Here is a 21,075-nt window from a genome sequence, read left to right as displayed (position 1 = left end):
CCACCCAGCACCAACCTCGGGGGCTCCGGACTGTGGCCAGGCCACGGGGGCTCGACTGCTCCTGGCCCTGGAGGCTTTGGCTGAAGATTGGATGGAGGAACTTGGGGCGTACCTGGTCCACATCACATTACCAGATTAGGAGGAAGACGTGGAGTGCGTAGCAGGACAAGCCTCAACCTACTGCCTACGGGACAGCCACCTGTACCACAGGTGGCCGAACGATGTCGCGCTACGGTCCATTTCTAGGGAGCAGGGGCACGAGCTACTGGCCGACATCCACAGAGGGTACTGTGGGTATAACTCCTCTTCAGGCATGCTCGCAGGTAAGGCGTTCAGGCCAGGTTTCTACTGGCATAGAACGTTGGACGACGCCACTGAGCTGGTCCGGTCTTGCGAGGCATGCCAATTCCACGCCAAGCAGATCCACCAGCCCGAGCAGGGCCTCCAGACCATTGCGCTTTCCTAGCCCTTCCCAAGGGCGGCGGGGGGCTTCCGTCACCTCTACATCGCCTCCCGGCAGGGAAATGTGCCGGACTGGGACCTGTCGACATAGAGCCGCTTGAAGGTCTAAGGGAGCTCCTGAGCATCGCGCCTCAGGAGCCTTACCGTTCACAAAGCCACTTGCACCTTGGTGCGAGGGCCTTGCCCCGTGAGGAACGACCTTGGTAACGGGTAGCGCCCCACGATGGCAGGGAAATGTGCGGGACTGGGGCCTGCTGACATAGAGCATCGACACACTTCACCCGCAACGAGGAGAAACCAACCGATCAACAAGACCCTCGAGCGCCATAGTCATGCATCAAAACAAAGAGGTTCACCGCAAGCATACCAAGCTAAGTATACGAACCGACTAAGAAGCAACAGTACTAACAAAAGGGGCGGCCGCCCAAATCCATTACATGCTCGAAGGGCCTATCCTTTTTTCATTAACGCGTGATCAAAAGCTAGGAGGAGACAACTGGCCATGGACATCCCGGTGGAGGGCTGCCGCCATAGACGTCAGACACCCGCACACCGATGCTCAGTCCTTGTTCTCCTCCTCCTTCACAGGCACCGCAGGATCAGACGGTCGGCGCTGTGGTTGGGGGCTCCTCCCCGAGGCTCGGGCACAGCGGGTGGTCGGCTTGTCATAGCTGCTATCGCTCGGGCTCCTTTCGAAGGAGGTGTCGGTGCTGCTGGAGGCGCGACGCCCACCGCCGAAGACGGGCTCACCTTCGGGCTCTCCGCCGCCGGCATCCTCCGGACAGCAAACCAGACGCTCGCCTCATCCCCGAAAATCTTGACGAAGAGCGTCGCCTCCCCGTCATAATTGAAGTGGAGGTAGCACCTCCCCTTCAGGCCCCGAGGACGGGCGAACGCCTGCCACCCACATTTTAGGTACACGTAGCCGCGGGGGTGGCCTCAACCTCCTCCCAAGATGCCCCGCCGCAACAGCCGTCAGCCTGCAACCAGAGGCCCAGGGGCCCGCCGAACGACAGTACCTTCGCAAACTACTTTAGAAGTGGAACCATGCAGTTTCTGGCCGCTCCACCCACGTCATGAAGTCCATCGCCCTGTCAGCTGAGTGAAGTCGCGGGCATGGCGGCAGGGTGGCCATCGCCGACCTCCCACCTCGGCCTCCGCGGGCTCCAGCGCCAATCGACGCTCCGCCATCACCTTCCATGGTGATTCCTCGGTGGGCAGAACCATGGCCGCGCCCGCCGGAGGCCGCTGTCAGCACCGTCGCGTACTTCCGAGGGCGGCCTCGACACATCTCGGTAGGAGGGGCAGCAAGAATTTCACCGGAAGCCTTCCCCTTCTCGACAGCAGAGTATCTCCTCACCATTGCGATGCTGAGGGAATGGAGGGCTCAAGGTGGAAGATGAAGAATATGGAGCTGATGTGAGCCTTATTGCCCTCGTCAGGTTAGATAGGTCGCCGAGAGTGGGCTGGCGTCCTCTCGCGTTCCCGGGCCCACACAGTTCATGAGGGGGCGCGCCCGCGTGGCGTGTGCACGAGCGTCTCTTCCAAGGAGCAATGATGGCTGGGCAGCATCCATGCGTCACAATACTTTGACTAGGCACGTCTCCAGGCGCCTCAGGAATTGGGGGTGTTGCCACTTGCCACTTGTCTGCGCATGCTCGTGAGCCTGGTCCACAGACATTTAGGGCCCAAGACGCTTCAGGCCCCCCAAGGCTTCATCGGGAAGCCAGCCGGGCGCACCTTGGGCCCGGGGGCTACTGTCGATTTTCTAGGAATGGGGGTACCCAGACCTACATGCGTGCGGCCTAGGGCTGACCCAGTTCATCAACCAAACACCCGCAGGCTCGGTGTCACTCAAGGTAAGGATCTCGCCTCGACCCTTCCCTAGACCCATCCCTGCAGCGATCGCAGCCACTTTGCAGGTGTCGGATTTCGGCCTCCAAAAAAATTCACTCCAGGAGCTCCCCCAAATCCCAAGTGGGGGCACGCCTGAGTGGATGTTTAAGACGCGCCCGTGTGGTTACCCTGTTGTAGCCCGTGGCGATGCGGGCTAATGAGCGCGGTAACCATGGGGCCGCTCTTGGGTGTCGCCGGTGACGTCGCGCCCAAGAGCGCGCCTGTGCCCACCGACGCGGCGGCGGCAGGCGGGGTGTCGGCGCCTGAGCTCATGCGCCACCAAGAGCGCGTCATGTCTATGCGTCGGGTGCTGTCAGACTCGGAAGAGGGAGGAATAGCCTGGACGCATGGAAGGGTTGGGGAAACAGGGGCATGTAATGTGGTTGGTGAAGGCGGCAGCCCCAGGCGCTCGTTGGAAGCTTGTCCAGTGTGAACGTCGGCCGATGGGGTGGCGGAGCTTCGCAGGGCGTCCCGGCCCGCCTGCGCCGGCCGCGCCACGTGAGTGGCCCGCCTCTCCACGTAGATTCGTCGCCTCCCTACCGTGAGTGTGACCAGCTTCTGCGGGCCGAGCCCTGGGAGAGACCTTGACACACCCCTACATGGCGTGCCAAACTCACGGGCGTGTATGAAGATCTCTCGCGGCCTCGCCTCGCCTAATTTGCTACTCGCTGGGGATGGCAGAGAACTCACTTGATGGCGGGCAAGACACAGAACACGGTAGTTTACCCAGGTTGGGGCCGCTGAGAAGCATAATACCCTACTCCTTCTTTGGTGGATTGCCTCTTGTGGAGGTTGGCGGATGAACTAGTACAGTGTTAGAGGGCCTCTGGAGGCTGGGTGGCCTTTGTGTAGTGCCGGGGGTGAATGAATGAATCTCCCCCTCTAACGTTAACCAACTCTCTATATATATAGTGGCGGCCCATGTCCTCTTCCCTTATCGTTTCGGTAGTAAGGGATCCCACAACGGCCAAATTTGAAGGGGAACATGGTCCCCTGCCAAAGGTGGTTTGCGCCTGCAAAGTGGCTGCCAGCGCTGCAGGGACCGATCTAGGGGCGACGTCTATCCTGTTGGCGGGCGGCGATGGCCTTGTTGCACCAGAAAGGAAACCTTTGGAATATGCCTTGGGAACCCCGGTACGCCCTTGCCCCCTTTTCTCTAAAGGGGAAACTGCTTCGTCCTGCTGTCTGTTGCTCGCCTGTCCTTCCTCTGCGTCATCCTTGACTCCTGAGGCTGGGTCTCGCCTTGGTATATTCGCCGCTCCGGAGGGTCCTGATGAGGAACTCTGTGGGTCTTGATGCTATTCCTCCTCGTGAGGCTTGGACCCTCATGAGGACCTTGCCTTGAGTGGTGCCTGTGTGGTTGTGTCTGGTCGGTGAAGTGGGCCAGCCCTCGGTCATAGGAAGGCAGGTCTGGGTACCCCCACTCCGAGAACGCCGACAAAGTGGTTAGTGGATATAGTTCGATTGATGCCCCATCCGATGCGGCCTCGTGCACCACGGGAGTCTTGGCCTTGATGCTCACTTGACTCGGAGTTGGAGCCTGTTTTAGCACTTCTCCAACTAGGGAGGGGACTGATACGTCTCCAACGTATCTATAATTTTTGTTGGTTTCATGCTATTATCTTGTCAAACTTTGGATGTTTTGTATGCCTTTAATATCTTTTTTGGGACTAACTTATTAACTCAGTGCCAAGTGCCAGTTCCTACTTTTCCGTGTTTTTGACCCTTTTGAGAGGAGGATTTTAAACAGAGTCCAAACAGAATAAAACTTCCGAAAAGATTTTTTCCGAAACAGAAGACAATCGGGAGACTTGAGAACCAAGGAACAGGGTCACGAGGGACCCCACAAGCCCTCATGGCGCCATCGGGGGGCCCCGCTCCTCCCAGGCTCGTGGGCTCCCTGGGCCTCCTCTGCCCTAGGTCTTTCGCCTATATATTCCCTAAAATCCCAGAAAATCAGAAGATCCACGAAAATACTTTTCCGCCACCGCAAGCTTTTGTCTCCGCAAGATCCCATCTGGGGCACGTTCTGGTGCCCTGTCGGAGGGGGGATTCGGATACGGAGGGCTTCTTCATCAACACCCTGACCTCTCTGATGATGCGTGAGTAGTTCACCATAGACCTACGAGTCCATAGCTAGTATCTAGATGGCTTCTTCTCTCTCTTGGATCTTCAATACAAAGTTCTGCATGATATTCATGGAGATCTATCCGATGGAATCTTCTTTTGCGATGTGTTTGTCGAGATCCGATGAATTGTGGATTTATGAACAGATTATCTATGAATCTTGTAAGTGCAGCTAGTGCCCCTTAGTGATTTTGGTGGTTTGAAGAGTTATAGATTAAGTATCTAATGTGTTCATGAGTGTACACAGGATCTATAAGTCACTGAGGAGTTTGAAATATTTGATGAATATCGACCCCTAAAAATGTATATCTTCGGTTGAAGAAATTGGTCTGAAGCTGAAGAATTGAATCACGAAGAATCTGCGATGAAATTGATATTCCTCATGAAGATATTGAAATTGAGGAATTCGGTGTGTCCTGAAGAGAATTATTCTGAAGACTTTGAAGCATGAAGATTTACTCTTTCTGTTTTGTTTTCTACACACTTGAGTAAAATGAACACCGTACTGTTAAAGGGGGTCGAAGTTACACTTTGGAATGAATTTCCTCGTGATGCTCAACCCAAGCCTAATCCTACCAAAAGCCTCAAGTGAGGAATACGACTGACATGAGGACTCTCACAGTTGATGGTTACGACTGTTTCGATAGCCACGCCACATCATTGGTCTTATCGACACCAACGGTCATATTATTTAAGGGCATTAGTGTCAAATCATGTCGGGATGCTCCCAGGCTATAAATAGCCGCCCCCCACAACCATTAGCTGGTTGGCTGCTCCGATAGAAACTGACACTTGTCATAAGAGCAACCCAATTCCTCAAAGTCTTCGAGAGTAATTCATCAGTGAGGAAATACCCCAAACACCAAACCACAAACCTAGAACCAAGTGATTGATCATCACTAAAGAAGTTTTTCCTATGTGGAACTGAAGCCTTTTACCTTTGAGGACTGTGCACCCGCCACACAGTTAGGCGTCATGGTCTAGAGCAATCCAGCAGTCAATTGTGGATCGCCGGGTAACCATGTTTGTGAGGGTTTGGAAGTCTGCCCTGAAGACTTACCACGAGTGTTGGGCGAGGACTGTGTGTTCTTAGCCCAAGGAGAATATGGTAGGGACTGTGTGTCCTGGGACTGTGTGTCTTTTGGTTTCAATACCAAGCCGCTCCAAACCAGATGTACAACTGTCACAGCAGTTGGAACTGGGTCATCAACTACTGTCTTCGCTATGAAACGGGTTCTAATTCCTCAACTGTCTACATTCTTTAGATTATGTGTTGATGACTTTCACTGTTAATGTTTGAAGAATTTGCTGAAGACTTTCTCTGAAATTTCTCAACCCCAAATTCTTCACGCTAGTTAATCCTCATCTGTTTTCTGCATGCCTGCTCACTGTGCAATCTGTTTTCACTTTCCTCACACTGAAAAACTACTGTTGTGAAACTTTGCACTTCTGATCCTTTACTGTTTCCGTTGTAAGTTAGTCATCAGTGAGGAATTTCCTCAAAAGGAATTTCCTCAGTGATGAAATTCTAAAAATCTCCTATTCACCCCCCTCTAGTCGATATAACGCACTGTCAATTGGTATCAGACCTAGGTACTCCCTTGTTCTGTGTGATTTTGGTTTAACCATCGAGAGTTTTAGTTATGTCGACTACAGGCATGTTTAAGGTTACTGCAACATGTCCTACTTTCGAAGGAAAGAACTTTCCCTTCTGGAAGAACAAGATGCAAATGCATCTACAAGCTATTGATAATGATCTCTGGTATATTGTGGAACATGGCGTCCCCATCATCTCTACTAGTGTCTCTGCTGCTGATGTGAAGAAATTCTAGCAACTTGATTCTCAAGCGAAGAATATCAACTGTGGCCATCTGAGCCCAGGCCAGTTTGGAAGAGTGAGTGCTTTGAGCTCAGCAACACTCATCTGGGAGAGACTGTGCAAAGTGAATGAAGGAGTATCAACCCAGCGTGACTCTCGTGTTGATATTCTTCGCAATCTCTTCAATCGCTTCAAGAGGCATGACAATGAAAGCTGCCAAGATACCTTTGATCGTCTCACTGACATATCAAATGAACTGCAAGCACTGGGAGCTCGAGACATATCAAATGAACTGCAAGTACTGATCACGAAGTTGTGAAGAAACTTCTAAGATCTTAGGATTCTTCATTTGATACTTTAGTTCTGATGATTCAAGAAAGACCAGACTACAAGATGGTTCATCCAGCTGATATACTCGAAAGACTCAATACTCATGAATTCCAGCTAGAAGAAAAGAAAGATCTATATGGACCAAGCTATTCTAGACCACGTGCACTGAAGTCTAGAGCAATTTCCTCATCTAAAGAAGAAGATTTTGATGATAGCATTGATGACCCTGAAGAATTTGGACAGGAGCTTGCAATGGTCGTGATGAAATTCCAGAGGTTTACACGACGTGGCTAGTTCGGTAAATCTTCAAGAAGAGACATGAGGAAATCAGAATCTTCATCTGAGGACTACAAGAAAAGAACCTGCCACAAATGCAAGAAATCAGGTCATTACATTGTTGACTGTCCCCGTTGGGGAAAGGAATCAAAGAAGAAGAAATACAAGGATGACTGTTCTGATGAATCGAAGAAGAAGAAGAAATCTTCAAAATCCTCTTCTTCAAAGCCCTCATCGTACAAGAAGACTAGTTTCAGAACGGCTCGGGCTGTTATTGGCAAGGACATGGATTCCAAGGCAGAATCAGAGGAATGTGATGAACAAGAGGGTTCTGATGAAGACTCAGAATCCGAACAGGCTAGTCTTGCACTTGCAACCACTTTCGTCAGCAAGTCAATCTTCAACCTTAAAGAAGATGATAACACCATCCACACTGATGACTATGCTGATGACTTCGCTCCAACCTATTGCTTCATGGCAAAAGGTTCAAAGGTGCCGAATGATGCTTCCTCCTCTGATTCAATTGACTCTGAACCTGATGATTATAAAAAACCCAGTTACAGTAAATTTGCTATCATTGCCACTAAACAACAAACTGCCCTGGAAAAGCTTCAAAAAATGCTAGATAGAAGTGATGATCTGTTGAATGATGAAATGAATCTTACCCAAATCCTCACTGAAGATGTGAAAAGTCTTCAGTCTAGATTTGATAATCTTCAAGATCGTTATGATACACTCCTCGCTGATCATGAGAAAGTTTCCTATGAATTTCTTCAAAGGAAGCTTGATCTAGAGAAGCTGATTGTTTCTCATGATGATCTTCGTATGGAAAATGATTCATTACTAGCTCAACAGCTCAGCACTGCTCAAGCTGAATTTATTCCTCCATGTCTTAAATGCATTGAACGCGAAACTGCTAATTCTTCGCTAGAATCATCAAATGCTTCTATTGCTACAAATTCTTCAACTGCACCTATAGTGTCTATTTCCTCACTTGAGGAAAATACAAATGTTACTAATGAAAATGCAGGGTTGAAGGAATTGTAGGTGACATGCATATACAAAAGCCTCAAAGGACATCAAACCCTTTGTGATGTGCTTAAAAAGCAGATCTTGAACATGAACCCGAGGAAAGAAGGAATTGCCTTTGAGAGGAAATTAAATGCTGATGGATCTTATTGGAAACCTGAGCGGTATCCCAAAACCTCATGGGTTGCTGCTACTGGGCCTCCTTTTGATCCATCCAATCTAACTGGCTTTTCATGTGAATTATCCTATTCCTCAGATGAATCATTTGACTCCAACTATAAACTGTTCAAAAATCAATCTCGTGAAATATTTGCTCGATATGTTGGAACTAACTGCAGGAATGGTCCTCCCTTGAGGAAAATCTGGGTTCCCAAAACCTGTCTTGAAAATCTTCAGGTGAATGTCCTCATGCCACCACCGATGAAGGATCTGAACCCCAGATCAAATTCCTGAGGAGGACCAAAGTCTTCAAGAGGATCAGAATCCTCAACTGGTCAAAATTATGCTTGTACCCTTGCTAATGCGTCTAACATGCACGGGAACTACAAGGAATATGAATGTGAGTGTTACTCTTCAAATCATTATGTTCATAAATCCTCAAACGAGTTCTCTCCATATTGATATGAGTACTTTAACCCCCTACTGTTAAGAGAAGTGCATTAGCTTCAATGCCCCTTTCTCATATGGTTCTCGCATGATGATGAATGCTTTACCACCCCTTCAGATGTGGGTGGTGAAGAAATCGAACTAATCACTTCTGCAGGTCAGGTCTCCAGATGAAAATCATCATCTGAAGAATTTGCTGGAGGCCTGAGGAAATGCTTGATAGGACGCAAGCTAATATTGGTGAAATAGAAATATTCCACACGTCCTTATAATTCTGTTGTGATAAAATTCTTATCTGATGAAATTGATATCATATTCTTCAGATCTAAAGCATATGAGATGGTAAGTTGTACTAATTCATCTACAGGATGACAAATCCAAGAATACTGAGTGGGTTCTTGATAGTGGCTGCGAACATCACATGACTGGTGATAAAAGGTTGTTGATGAATATGCCACTAACTCCATCACCTTTGAAGCAAATCACATATGCTGACAAAGGTAAAACCAAGGTATTGGGACTTGGCAAAGTGGCTATTTCCAAGGATAGGCATATGGACAAAGTGATGCTTGTTGAATACCTTGGGTTTAACCTCATGTCAGTCTCGATGCTTTGTGATATTGATATGATTCTTATCTTTGGTACATATAGATCTGTAGTCATCATGGAATCTGACAGATCCAAAGTCTTCCAAGGTGTAAGAAGAGGGGATTTGTACATTGTTGATTTCGCTACAGGTCCTCAACCGGCTACTTGCTTACTAGAAAAGACCTCAGAAGGATGGCTGTGGCACCGAAGACTAGGTCATGCAGGCATGAGGCATTTGCACACGCTTGCGAAGAAGAAGCATGTCATCGGCATAGAATCGGTCAAATTCCTCAAGGATCATCTGTGCGGTGCATGTGAATCTGGGAAAATGACCAGATCCAAGCATCCCTCGAAGACTATCATGACCACTACACGTCCCTTCGAATTGCTTCATATGGATCTATTTGGACCTAGTCACTATGCCACACTAACCAATGCAGCATCTTTATATGGCTTCGTCATAGTTGATGATTATTCCAGATATACATGGGTGCATATCGTCGTATATACAACTGAAGTGCAGGAAATCTTCAAACGATTTTCTTCAAGGGCCTCGACGAACTTTGGCATCAAGATCAATCATATCAGGAGTGATAACAGAATAGAGTTCAAAAACACTAGTCTTGATGATTATCTAGATTAACTTGGTATTACTCACGAATTATCTGCTCCTTATACTCCTCGTCAGAACGGTGTCGTCGAAAGGAAGAACAAGACTCTGGTTGAGATGGCAAGAACTATGCTTGAAGAATATCAGACTCCTCGTCGTTTTTGGCCTGAAGCAATCAACACAGCATGCCATATCATCAACAGGGTATATCTTCAAAACTTCCTCAAGAAAACATCATATGAACTCCTCACTAATAAGAAACCCAATGTAAGTTATTTCAAAGTCTTCGGTGCAAAATGTTGGATTAGAGATCCTCACCATAGCTCAAAATTTGCACATAAGGCACATGAGGGTTTTATGCTCGGTTATGGAAAGGACTCGCACACCTACAGAGTCTTCAACAACTATCACAACAAAGTTGTTGAGACTGTAGATGTGTGGTTCGATGAAACTAATGGCTCGCAAAGAGAGCAATTGCCTTCTGATCCAGATAAGTTGTCTCCTGAGGAAGCAATAAAGCTCAAACATACAGAAGACATTGTTCCCATTGAGGAAATTGATGAAGAAACCATCCCCATGACTGATGAAAATCAAGAAGATGCTCATGTGGAAATTTCTCCAGAACCACTTCCTCAGCCCAGATGAAATCCTCCACCAGCTCATCCGAGGATTGCAAATGAAGTAGAACTTGACAAAATCCTCAACGACATCAACGCGCCAGGTCCTCTCACTCGCTCAAAAGCTTCAAACTTAGTTAACTTTTGTGGACATTTTTTCTTTGTATCTATGAGAGAACCCTCAAAAGTTGTTGAGGCTTTCTTGGAACCGGAGTGGATCCAACTATGCAAGACGAACTTCTTCAATTCAAGCTTAATGACGTATGGGAGCTAGTCAAACGACCAGATCCTCGCAAGCACAACATCATCAGAACAAAGTGGATTTTCCGAAACAAGCAAGATGAGGATGGTCAAGTGGTGAGGAATAAGGCATGGCTTGTAGCCCAAGGCTACACCCAGGTTGAAGGAAAAGATTTCGATGAAACTTTTGCACCTGTTGCTAGACTTGAAGCTATTCGAATACTACTTGCTTATGCTAATCATCATAACATCATCTTATATCAAATGGATGTGAAAAGTGCATTCCTCAATGGTAAGCTTGAGGAAGAAGTATATGTTGCTCAGCCCCCAGGTTTTGAGGATCCAAAGAATCCAGACAAAGTCTTCAGACTCAAAAAGGCGCTCTATGGTCTCAAGCAAGCCCCTCGGGCATGGTATGACACATTGAAGGAATTTCTCATGAAGAAAGGCTTCAAACCTGGTTCACTCGATCCAAATCTTTTCACTAAATCCTATGATAATGAGCTATTTGTGTGCCAAATATATGTCGATGATATCATATTCGGCTGTACTGACAAACGATACAGTGATGAATTTGCTTACATGATAAGTGAAGAATATGAGATGTCTATGATGGGGGAGCTGAAATTCTTCCTAGGTCTTCAAATTCGTCAACAACGCAATGGAATCTTCATATCATAGCAGAAATACCTCAAGGATGTTCTGAGGAATTTCGACATGCATGAATGCAAAGGTGCCAAGACTCCAATGCTTACCAACGGCCACCTCGGCACTGTTGAAAATGGTAAATAATTCGATCAGCAGGTATATCGCTCTATGATTGGCTCTTTATTGTATCTATGTGCATCTAGGCCAGATATAATGATTGGTGTTTGCATGTTTGCAAGTTTTCAAGCAAAACCGAAGGAATCACACCATAAGGCTGTGAAGCATATTCTTCGACACTTAGCTCACACACCAACACTAGGATTATGGTATCCCAAGGGCTCAAATCTTTATCTGGTAGGGTATTCTGATTCTGACTATGCTGGTGATCGTGTGGATCGCAAGTCAACTTCTGGTACATGCCATTTCCTTAGAAGATCACTAGTTTGTTGGTCCTCAAAGAAGCAGAATTGCGTATCACTCTCCAATGCCGAAGCTGAATACATTGCTTCTCGTTCATGCTGTGCTCAATTACTATGGATGAGGCAAACCCTCAAGGACTACGGCATCAACATGAAGAATGTGCCTCCCTACTGCGACAATGAGAGTGCAATCAAGATTGCATACAACCCAGTACAACACTCGAAGACTAAGCACATCTAGATTCGTCATCAGTTTCTTCGGGACCATGTTCTCAAGGGCAATATCCTCATCGACCATGTGAAGACTGATGATCAACTGGTAGATATCTTCACTAAGCCCTTGGATGAGAAAAGGTTTTGCAAGTTGCGGTGTGAGCTAAATATCTTAGAATCTTCAAATGTTTTGTAAAAACATGCACACATCCTAACACTCATGCAAAATTGATGACTTAGATGTGCAACACATGATGAATCGATTTTCTTCAACTGCTGAAGAATATCACTCTGAATGTGAAGAAATCAACGAAGAAATTGATTCTCAGGGCCCTACGACAATTGTACGCGGCGTCTGTAATCAACATTCTTATATGGTGGGTCACACCACCGCCCAACGCGAAATTCCTCAAGTTGATTTTCTTCAAAGTTCCATTTCCTCAAAAAAAAAATTTCTTCAAAATAGTTTTTCTTCATTGTGACGATTTATCACAAAATCCTCAAGTTAGTCAAATCTTCAAAAACACTTGATGACTTTCGTTTAACTAGATAGATTGTGATTTCAAGTCCTCAACAACATTCACTTATAGCTATTTCTTCAAGTTGATATTTCATCTAAGTGAATGTGATCGGACCCTACTTTCCCTCTATGCTATTCTCATCCAGTCTATTCAATTCTTCATATGCGTTCTACTTGAAACTTTGTTCAAAATCCTCATTGTGTCCTTGTCAGCTGGCCAATCTTCAAAATGTTTCTTTAATGCACAGTAACTGAACCCCACTTCCCACGTTCGGATAACCACGATCTCCACTATCTACACCGCCTTGCTCGGGAGCTACACGTGTCCTGCGGAGACGTAGAGGCAGGGGCTATTTGGTCCGTTTTCTTCGCCCCAACAGTAACTGCCTGGCTATAAATATGTCCTTATCCCCCTCGGCAAACACTTCCTCGCTCCATCGCTCTCCTGCTACAGCAAAAGCCCCGAACCCTAGCGCCACCGCTGGAAGTCTCGTCGCCGGCGAAGAAGAGCTTCACTGTCTCGACTTTTCCGTCGCCGAAACCACGCCGGAGTCGGACCATCTTCGTCCGCCGCCGCCATAGACGTCCTCGGCTGCCGAGTTAGGGCACATTGGACAAGCATCGAAGAGCTTCTCCCGACAACTTTCCTCTGTTCTTCGTGCGCGCCATCTAGGGTAAATAAAAACCCTATTTTTACAGCAAGTTAGATCTACTATTTTACATCTGAGATGTGAAATCTGTTTTTCCTCAAGAATCCATATGCATCTGATTCCTCAAACACTGCCTATCACCACACTATTGATGAACTTCACTAAGCATCTAAGATTTTCACGAGATTCCTTAGTTGTGCGAATTTTCAGATCTGTACAACTCTGGAACCCAAGAACAGTATGCTTAGGAAAATTCCTCAACCAGTGGTTAAATTCCTCAACTGTCAAACTTTTTCATTTTCTTCAAATCTGAGAACGCATATAACCTCTCCAAATTCCTCGCAACTATACTCTGTTCACAGGTACACACATATCAGCTGATGAATCTCTCGGTTGTCATCACATTAACTCATTTGCAGCGTTTCTTGAAGAAAATCTTGAACTCTCATCAGAATCCTCAAGAGTTAAATCTAATCAGCAAAATCCTCAGCTGAAGAAAATGGAGGATGACAGGAAACACAAGGGAGGCAAGAAACTTGAGCAGAATACAACTTTGGATATACCTGTGGATATTTACTTGGACTATTGCACACCTGATGAAAATGAAACAATGGCCAAGAGAAAGATTCGGCTTCAGAATATAGAAGGCCGATGGGCTAAGGAATGGAAGGAATACAGATTTGTCACTGCCAAGTATGCGAAGAAATTCGCTCTAAAGCCTCCTCGCAAACGGGCTGCACTTGAGGCTCATCAAGTAGCACATCCCTCAAGCCTCAAGACCCTTGACGACTATCCTGATGAAAAGGACAAGCACTTGGCTAAGCTTAAGAAGCAGGCAGATGCTGCGGTGAGGAAATTCAATGAATCCTCTACTGCTGCTTCAACTGCAGCTACTTCCTCTGCCGCTGAGACCTCTGGTTCAGCAATTCCTGAACCAAAGTGTGTGCCGTCAAAACCAAGGGCTCCAAAGCCTCAAGAGAAACCAGCTCAGGCATCAGTTACAAAACCCTCAGCGCCAAAATCCTCAGCGCCACCACAGGTTTCAAAACCAGAACTAAAGCCGGTCATGAAGCCACTGCTCGCTACCTCCAGCTCCTCACTCCCAGCTGCAACCAGCTCGGAGACAAAGTCTTCACCACCTCCTATGAAGACTCAGGTGTGTGCTGGAAAAGGAACAAAACCAAGCCCTAGCAAAATCATCACAGTCCCTTCTGCATCAGAGGGTAGTGATGAATATGATGATGAAACCCTGCAAGCTATAATCTGAAACAAGCAGGAGAGGGTAGCTCAAGCGTCTGGTAGCGCCATTCCTCTGGCCATGGACCCCAAAGTCCTCCTAGAGTACATAAACATCTGGTATGAGGACCCCAGCACTCCGCTTGATGATTTGAAACTTCCCCCTGGCATCAGCCACATGGTGGCACATTCATCAACGAGGACAAGTGGAAGGAGCAGCAAGCCAAACAGGCCAAGGTTGCTAAGCTTAAAAAGGAGAAATTCCTCAAGCAGAATATCTTCAACTTGAAGCCTGAAGCACTGGTGTCAACATAAGATGAGTTGAAGACTTTGACTGATAAGTACTCCAAGCTATCTGATCGTCAGACTCTCAAGAGCAGTTTCATCAAATTTTCCACTAAAGCTGTTGACGACTACAACAAGAAGGCTGCCCCTCCAGTACCAACTCCTCAGCCTCTTATTGAAGAGCCAACCGATGAATCTCCTCAAGCTGATGAAACTCCTCAAGCTGAGGAAATACCCCAAGAAAGCCGTGTGGATGTACCGGCTATTGAAGAAATCACCACGGAAAATCTAGCTGATGAATCTATTACAGCTGGTGAGACTGCCCGTGATCCACCTGCTACTTCAAAGCAAGCTGATGACTCTGTTCGAGCTGGTTCCTCAAAGCCAGCTGATGAATCTGTCGAGAGAACCCCTTCACCAAAAGCTTCAAAGGTGAAGAAGATGACTCCATCTGCATCAGACGTGAAGAAGACCAGGGCTGCTGAGAAGGAAGCCAAAAAGAAAAAGGCCTCCTCAGCAGAAGAAAACACTGAGGCCAAGCGCCTGAAAGCGCTTGAAGAAAATGCTCGACTGGACCCTGTGCCCCTCAACATCGCTCCATCTTATGAAATGGTCACCTTTGGAGACCAAGAGAAAGGGCCAAATGAGTAAATGAAGGATGCTGCATCTGAGGAACATACTGACGAAGAAATTCGTATTGACGAGAATCCTCAACCCTCCATTCCTCAGGAAGACACTCCACAAGGATCAGCTGCACCAGCTGATGAATCTGCCTCTGTCACCAAGCAAGCTGAGGAAGAGCAAAGTGAAATTCATCAAGCTGATGAAATTCAGAGTCGAGAGAAAAATCCTGAAGTTGAGGATCAGGCTGACCCAACTCCTCCTCCTGAGCAAGATCTTCACACTAAGGCTCAGAATGGACCTATTCCTCCTTCGGAGCAGAACCCTCAACAGGATGCTCCAGTTGATGAAATTCCTCAGCCTAATGCCAAGCCAGATCCCATTCCTCAACATGAAGCACAACATGAGCAAGCTCCTCAGCCTGAAGCCCAAGTTGATGAAATTCCTCACCCTGAGGACAATGCTGAGAAAAATGCGTTCGTCGTGCCCAACCCAGAGACTGCAATTGTTGTCTCCCCTCCAGTTCCACAGCAAAATCTTCAGCCAATGCAGCGTCAGCCATTCTCCAAGCGACCAAAGTTTCAAAAGGAGAACTTCTTTGAAGAACGCATGTAGTTCATTGGAGATAATCCCTGTGACAATCCTCAAATCAGACATCTGAAGTTTTGGACAAGGACACAGCTGAATTACTATGCCTCTGTTCTGTGTGGAAGAAATAAGATATTCCAGTATAGGCATATTCCTCACGTTGAACTTGAAGCAATACCATGCCTGGCTCCAGTCCTCCATGTCCTTCATGAAGCTGGACTGCTACCAATGTGCTCAGACATCTCTGATTGGAACAGTGAGCTCATTCTTTAGTTTTATGCCACTGTTCACATATCTGGCGGTCCTGATTACATTAACACCTGGGTGTTTGAGTGGATGACGCAAAACACTCACTACAAAGCTCCTGCTACCGAGCTACTGCGTGAATTGCCAGTATAAATTCCCTCAGAGGAGGCCGTGAAGCTTTATGGTGAGCGTGAGATGCCCAACGGGATGATGGAAGTCCTCATGAAGCCTTTGGCTAAAGAGCAACCACCGTCCTCGTCCACGATCTCAAATATACACCAAGGTCTGTTTATAGAATCCTATGAAGTGTTTTTGCGCCGATCAAAGGCCATGATGATGAAGAAGATGTTGTAGGCATCATGAAGAATATCCTCTTCAACATCATCCATGGTATTCCTATCAACATACATGATCTCTTCATGAGGACTTTGGCCGACAATGCCATGTTTCCATTTGATCACAAGATATATGCCCCATGGATCATGAGATTCATCAGGACAAGGACATGCATCAACTTTCTTGCTGATTGCAACAACCATGTTGGTTACATGCCTCCTATTCGGGTCAACAAGAAGACTTTTGAGACTGTTGAAGGAAAACGCAAGTCGGTTATTGATGAAGGAAGTAGGCCCCTTGATGGCTAGTTCAGAGAGCCTGAGCCATATTATTCATGGGACGATACTGAGACTCATCCTCCAAGCCCTGTTTCTCCTCGCGTGCTGAATACCAGAGAGCTTCTCCTCAGTCTTCACCAGAAGGTGGATCGGAATCACAAGTGGGTCAAACGCCAGTTCGGTGCCATTGTGCAAACCCTCACTGAAACACAGAATTCTGTGAAGCTTAACCATCACTATCTGCATGGGGTTTTTGATCGCACCTAGGCCACACATGCTCATCTGAAGACTCAGACAGAACTTGAAGAATTGGAGTTTGAGCGAGACTTCGACTGGTCGTGGCCTCCCAAGAAGAAGTTCAGGCCAATTCCAGTTCCAGACCTTGAAGACAGTTCCTTTTCTTCATTCTGCACTTCTGAATCTGATGAAGAACAACTCGACACAGCCACCGGTCCAAGGAAGAAGACTACTCCCAAGAAGAACCACGCATCTTCAACAACCGCCAAGGAGTGAAGTCTTCACAGGCGTTAGTCCTCAGTTTGTCCCTTTTTGTCCCTTGATGACAAAGGGGGAGAAACTTTAGATTTAGTCTTCAGGCGGGATATTTTGGGGCTTATGAACTATATTTAAGTTACAAACTCTTGGTTCTTCTGAAGTTTTTATGTAATGAGTTGTAACTTAAGCTCGATGGTACTCTGGCGCTTTTGAATATTTTTCTTCGCATGCTTATTCCTCAAGTTTTTAATGCACGCATGCTGGAATTCGTCAGATACAATTTCTCATCATGCATCTCCATTTTCTTCATACTATATGTTTTATGTATGCATGATTTACAAGATTCAGGGGGAGATCTCCATGATATAAATCATCCATGTGCATTTGTTGTGATAAGAAAAATCCTCAAGATATGCACATCTCCAGGGGGAGTCTCTCTGAATCTTGATTTCAAATTCCTCAAATGAGTATTTGCACTTCATATTTTTATCCCTGTTGAAGACTTAACCTAATTGTCATCAACCACCAAAAAGGGGGAGATTGTAAGTGCATCTAGTGCCCCTTAGTGATTTTGGTGGTTTGAAGACTTATAGGTCAAGTATCTAAGGTGTTCATGAGTGTACACAGGATCTATAAGTCACTGAGGAGTTTGAAATATTTGATGAATATCGACCCCTAAAAATGTATATCGTCGGTTGAAGAAATTGGTTTGAAGCCGAAGAATTGAATCGCGAAGAATCTGCGATGAAATTGATATTCCTCATGAAGATATTGAAATTGAGGAATTCGGTGTGTCCTAAAGAAAATAATTCTAAAGACTTTGAAGCATGAAGATTTACTCTTTTTGTTTTGTTTTCTTCACACTTCAGTAATATGAACACCATACTGTTAAAGGGGGTCGAAGTTACACTTTGGAATGAATTTCCTCGTGATGCTCAACCCAAGCCTAATCCTACCAAAAGCCTCAAGTGAGCAATACGAGTGACATGAGGACTCTCAAAGTTGAGGGTTCCGACCGTTTCGATAGCCACGCCACATCATTGGTCTTATCCACACCAACGGTCATATTATTTAAGGGCATTAGTGTCAATTCATGTCGGGATGCTCACATGCTATAAATAGCCGCCCCACAACCATTAGCTGGTTGGCTGCTCCGTTAGAAACTGACACTTGTCATAAGAGCAACCCAATTCCTCAGAGTCTTCGAGAGTAATTCATCAGTGAGGAAATACCCCAAACACCAAACCACAAACCTAGAACCAAGTGATTGAGCATCACTGAAGAAGTTCTTCTTGTGTGGAACTGAAGCCTTTTACCTTTGAGGACTGTCCATCCTCCAGACGGTTAGGTGTCATGGTCTAGAGCAATCCAGCAGTCAATTGTGGATCGCCGGGTGACCAAGTTTGTGAGGGTTTGGAAGTCTGTCGTGAAGACTTACCACGAGTGTTGGGCGAGGACTGTGTGTTCTTAGCCCAAGGAAAATACGGTAGGGACTATGTGTCCCGGTACTGTGTGTCTTTTGGTTTCAATACCAAGCCGCTCCAAACCAGATGTACAACTGTCACAAGAGTTGGAACTGGGTCATCAACTATTGTCTTCGCTGTGAAACGGGTTCTAATTCCTCAACTCTCTACATTCTTAAGATTATGTGTTGCTCACTTCCACTGTTAATGTTTGAAGAATTTGCTGAAGACTTTCTCTGAAATTTCTCAACCCCAAATTCTTCATGCTAGTTAATCCTCATCTGTTTTGTGCGTGCCTCCTCACTGTGCAATCTGTTTTCACTTTCCTCACACTGAAAAACTGCTGTTGTGAAACTTTGCACTTCTGATCCTTTACTGTTTCCGCTATAAGTTAGTCATCAGTGAGGAATTTCCTCAAAAGGAATTTCCCCAGTGATGAAATTCTAAAAATCTCCTATTCACCCCCCTCTAGTCGATATAACGCACTTTCAAATCTTATTTGAGTTTCTTCTGATATCTTATATGCATGATTTCATATCCTTGTAATTCTCTTCGAGTTGTGGGTTTTGTTTGGCCAACTTGATCAATGATTCTTGCAATGGGAGAAGTGCTTGGTTTTGGGTTCATACCGTGAGGTGACCTCACCTAGTGACAGAAGGGTTAGCGAGGCACACATCGTGTTGTTGCCATCAAGGGTAAAAAGATGGGGTTTTCATCATTGGTTTGAGTTTATCCCTCTATATCATGTCATCTCGCTTAAGGCGTTACTCTGTTCGTCATGAACTCAATACACTAGATGCATGCTGGATAGCGGTCGATGTGTGGAGTAATAGTAGTAAAAGCAGAAAGTATCGGTCTACTTGTTTCGGACGTGATACCTATATGTGTGATCATTGCCTTAGATATCGTCATGACTTTGCGCGGTTCTATGAATTGCTCGAGAGTAATTAGTTCACCCACCATATTATTTGCTATTTTGAGAGAAGCCTCTAGTGAACACTATGGCCCCGGGGTCTACTTCACACCATATTTTCAGCCTTACACTTTTACTTCGTTGCACTTTCTGCCCTCAGATCTCACTTTGCAATCAATCTTGAAGGGATTGACAACCCCTTTATAGCGTTGGGTGCAAGCTCTTTTGTGTTTGTGCAGGTACTCTGGACTTGACGCGATTCTCCTACTGGATTGATACCTTGGTTCTCAAACTGAGGGAAATACTTACTCCTCCTGTGCTGCATCGCCCTTTCCTCTTCAAGGGAAAAACCAATGCAAGCTGAAGGGACGACAGAAGATCTGTGTCGCCGTAGCAGAAGAATTTCTCGCGCCGTTGCCGGGGAGAATCAAGTCAATAACTCATCCAAGTAAGTGTCACAAACTCATCTCTTGCATTTACTTTTTTGCCTCTCGTTTTCCTCTCCCCCACTTCTGAAAAAAAATACAAAAATATTTTCCCTTTTCTTCGTTTGCCTTTCTCGTTTGCCCTTTTCTCTCGCTTTCTTTCTGTTCGCTTGTGTGCTTGCTTGCTTGCTGAAGTCATCATGACTGAAAACACCAAACTTTGTGACTTCTCGAATACTAATAATAATGACTTTATTAGTACTCTGATTGCTCCCGCCACTAGTGCGGAATCATATGAATTGAATGCTGCTTTGTTGAATCTTGTTTTGAAAGAGCAATTCTCTAGCCTTTCTAGTGAAGATGCCGCATCCCATATTAATACCTTCATTGAGCTTTGTGATATGGAAAAGAAGAAATATGTGGATAAAGACGTGATTAAATTGAAGCTTTTTTCCTTTCTCGTTGCGAGATCGAGCAAAAACTTGGTTTTCGTCTTTGCCAAAAAATAGTATTGATTCTTGGAACAAGTGCAAAGATGATTATATATCCAAGTATTTCCCGCCAGCTAAGATTATCTCTCTCCGTAATGATATCATGAATTTTAAGCAACTTGATCATGAACACGTTGCACAATCTTTGGATAGAATGAAATTGATGATTAGAAGTTGTCTCGCTCATGGCTTGAGTCTTTGGATGATTATACAAATCTTCTACACTGGCTTGAATTTCGCTTCTAGAAACAGCTTGGACTCCGCCTCAGGTGGAACGTTCATGGAAATCACGTTAGGAGAAGCCACAAAACTCCTAGACAATATCATGACTAACTACTCTCAGTGGTACACTGAAAGGTCACCTACTAGTAAGAAGGTACACGCTATAGAAGAAATTAACTCGTTGAGTGCTAATATGGATGAGTTAATGAATTTGGTTGCTAGTAGAAGTGCTCCTTTAGATCCTAATGATATGCCCTTGTCTTCCTTGATTGAGAGTATCAACGCTAGCTTGGACGTTAATTTTGTTGGTAGGAATAATTTTGGCAACAACAATGCTTTTAGAGGAAACTATGTTCCTAGGCCTTTTCCTAGTAACCCCTCTAATAACTTTGGCAACTCCTACAACAATACTCATGGAATTACAAT

The sequence above is a fragment of the Hordeum vulgare genome, chromosome 7H (genome assembly GCF_904849725.1).
Source record: "Hordeum vulgare subsp. vulgare chromosome 7H, MorexV3_pseudomolecules_assembly, whole genome shotgun sequence".
Lineage (NCBI taxonomy): Eukaryota > Viridiplantae > Streptophyta > Magnoliopsida > Poales > Poaceae > Hordeum > Hordeum vulgare.
This window is presented reverse-complemented; position numbering follows the sequence as displayed.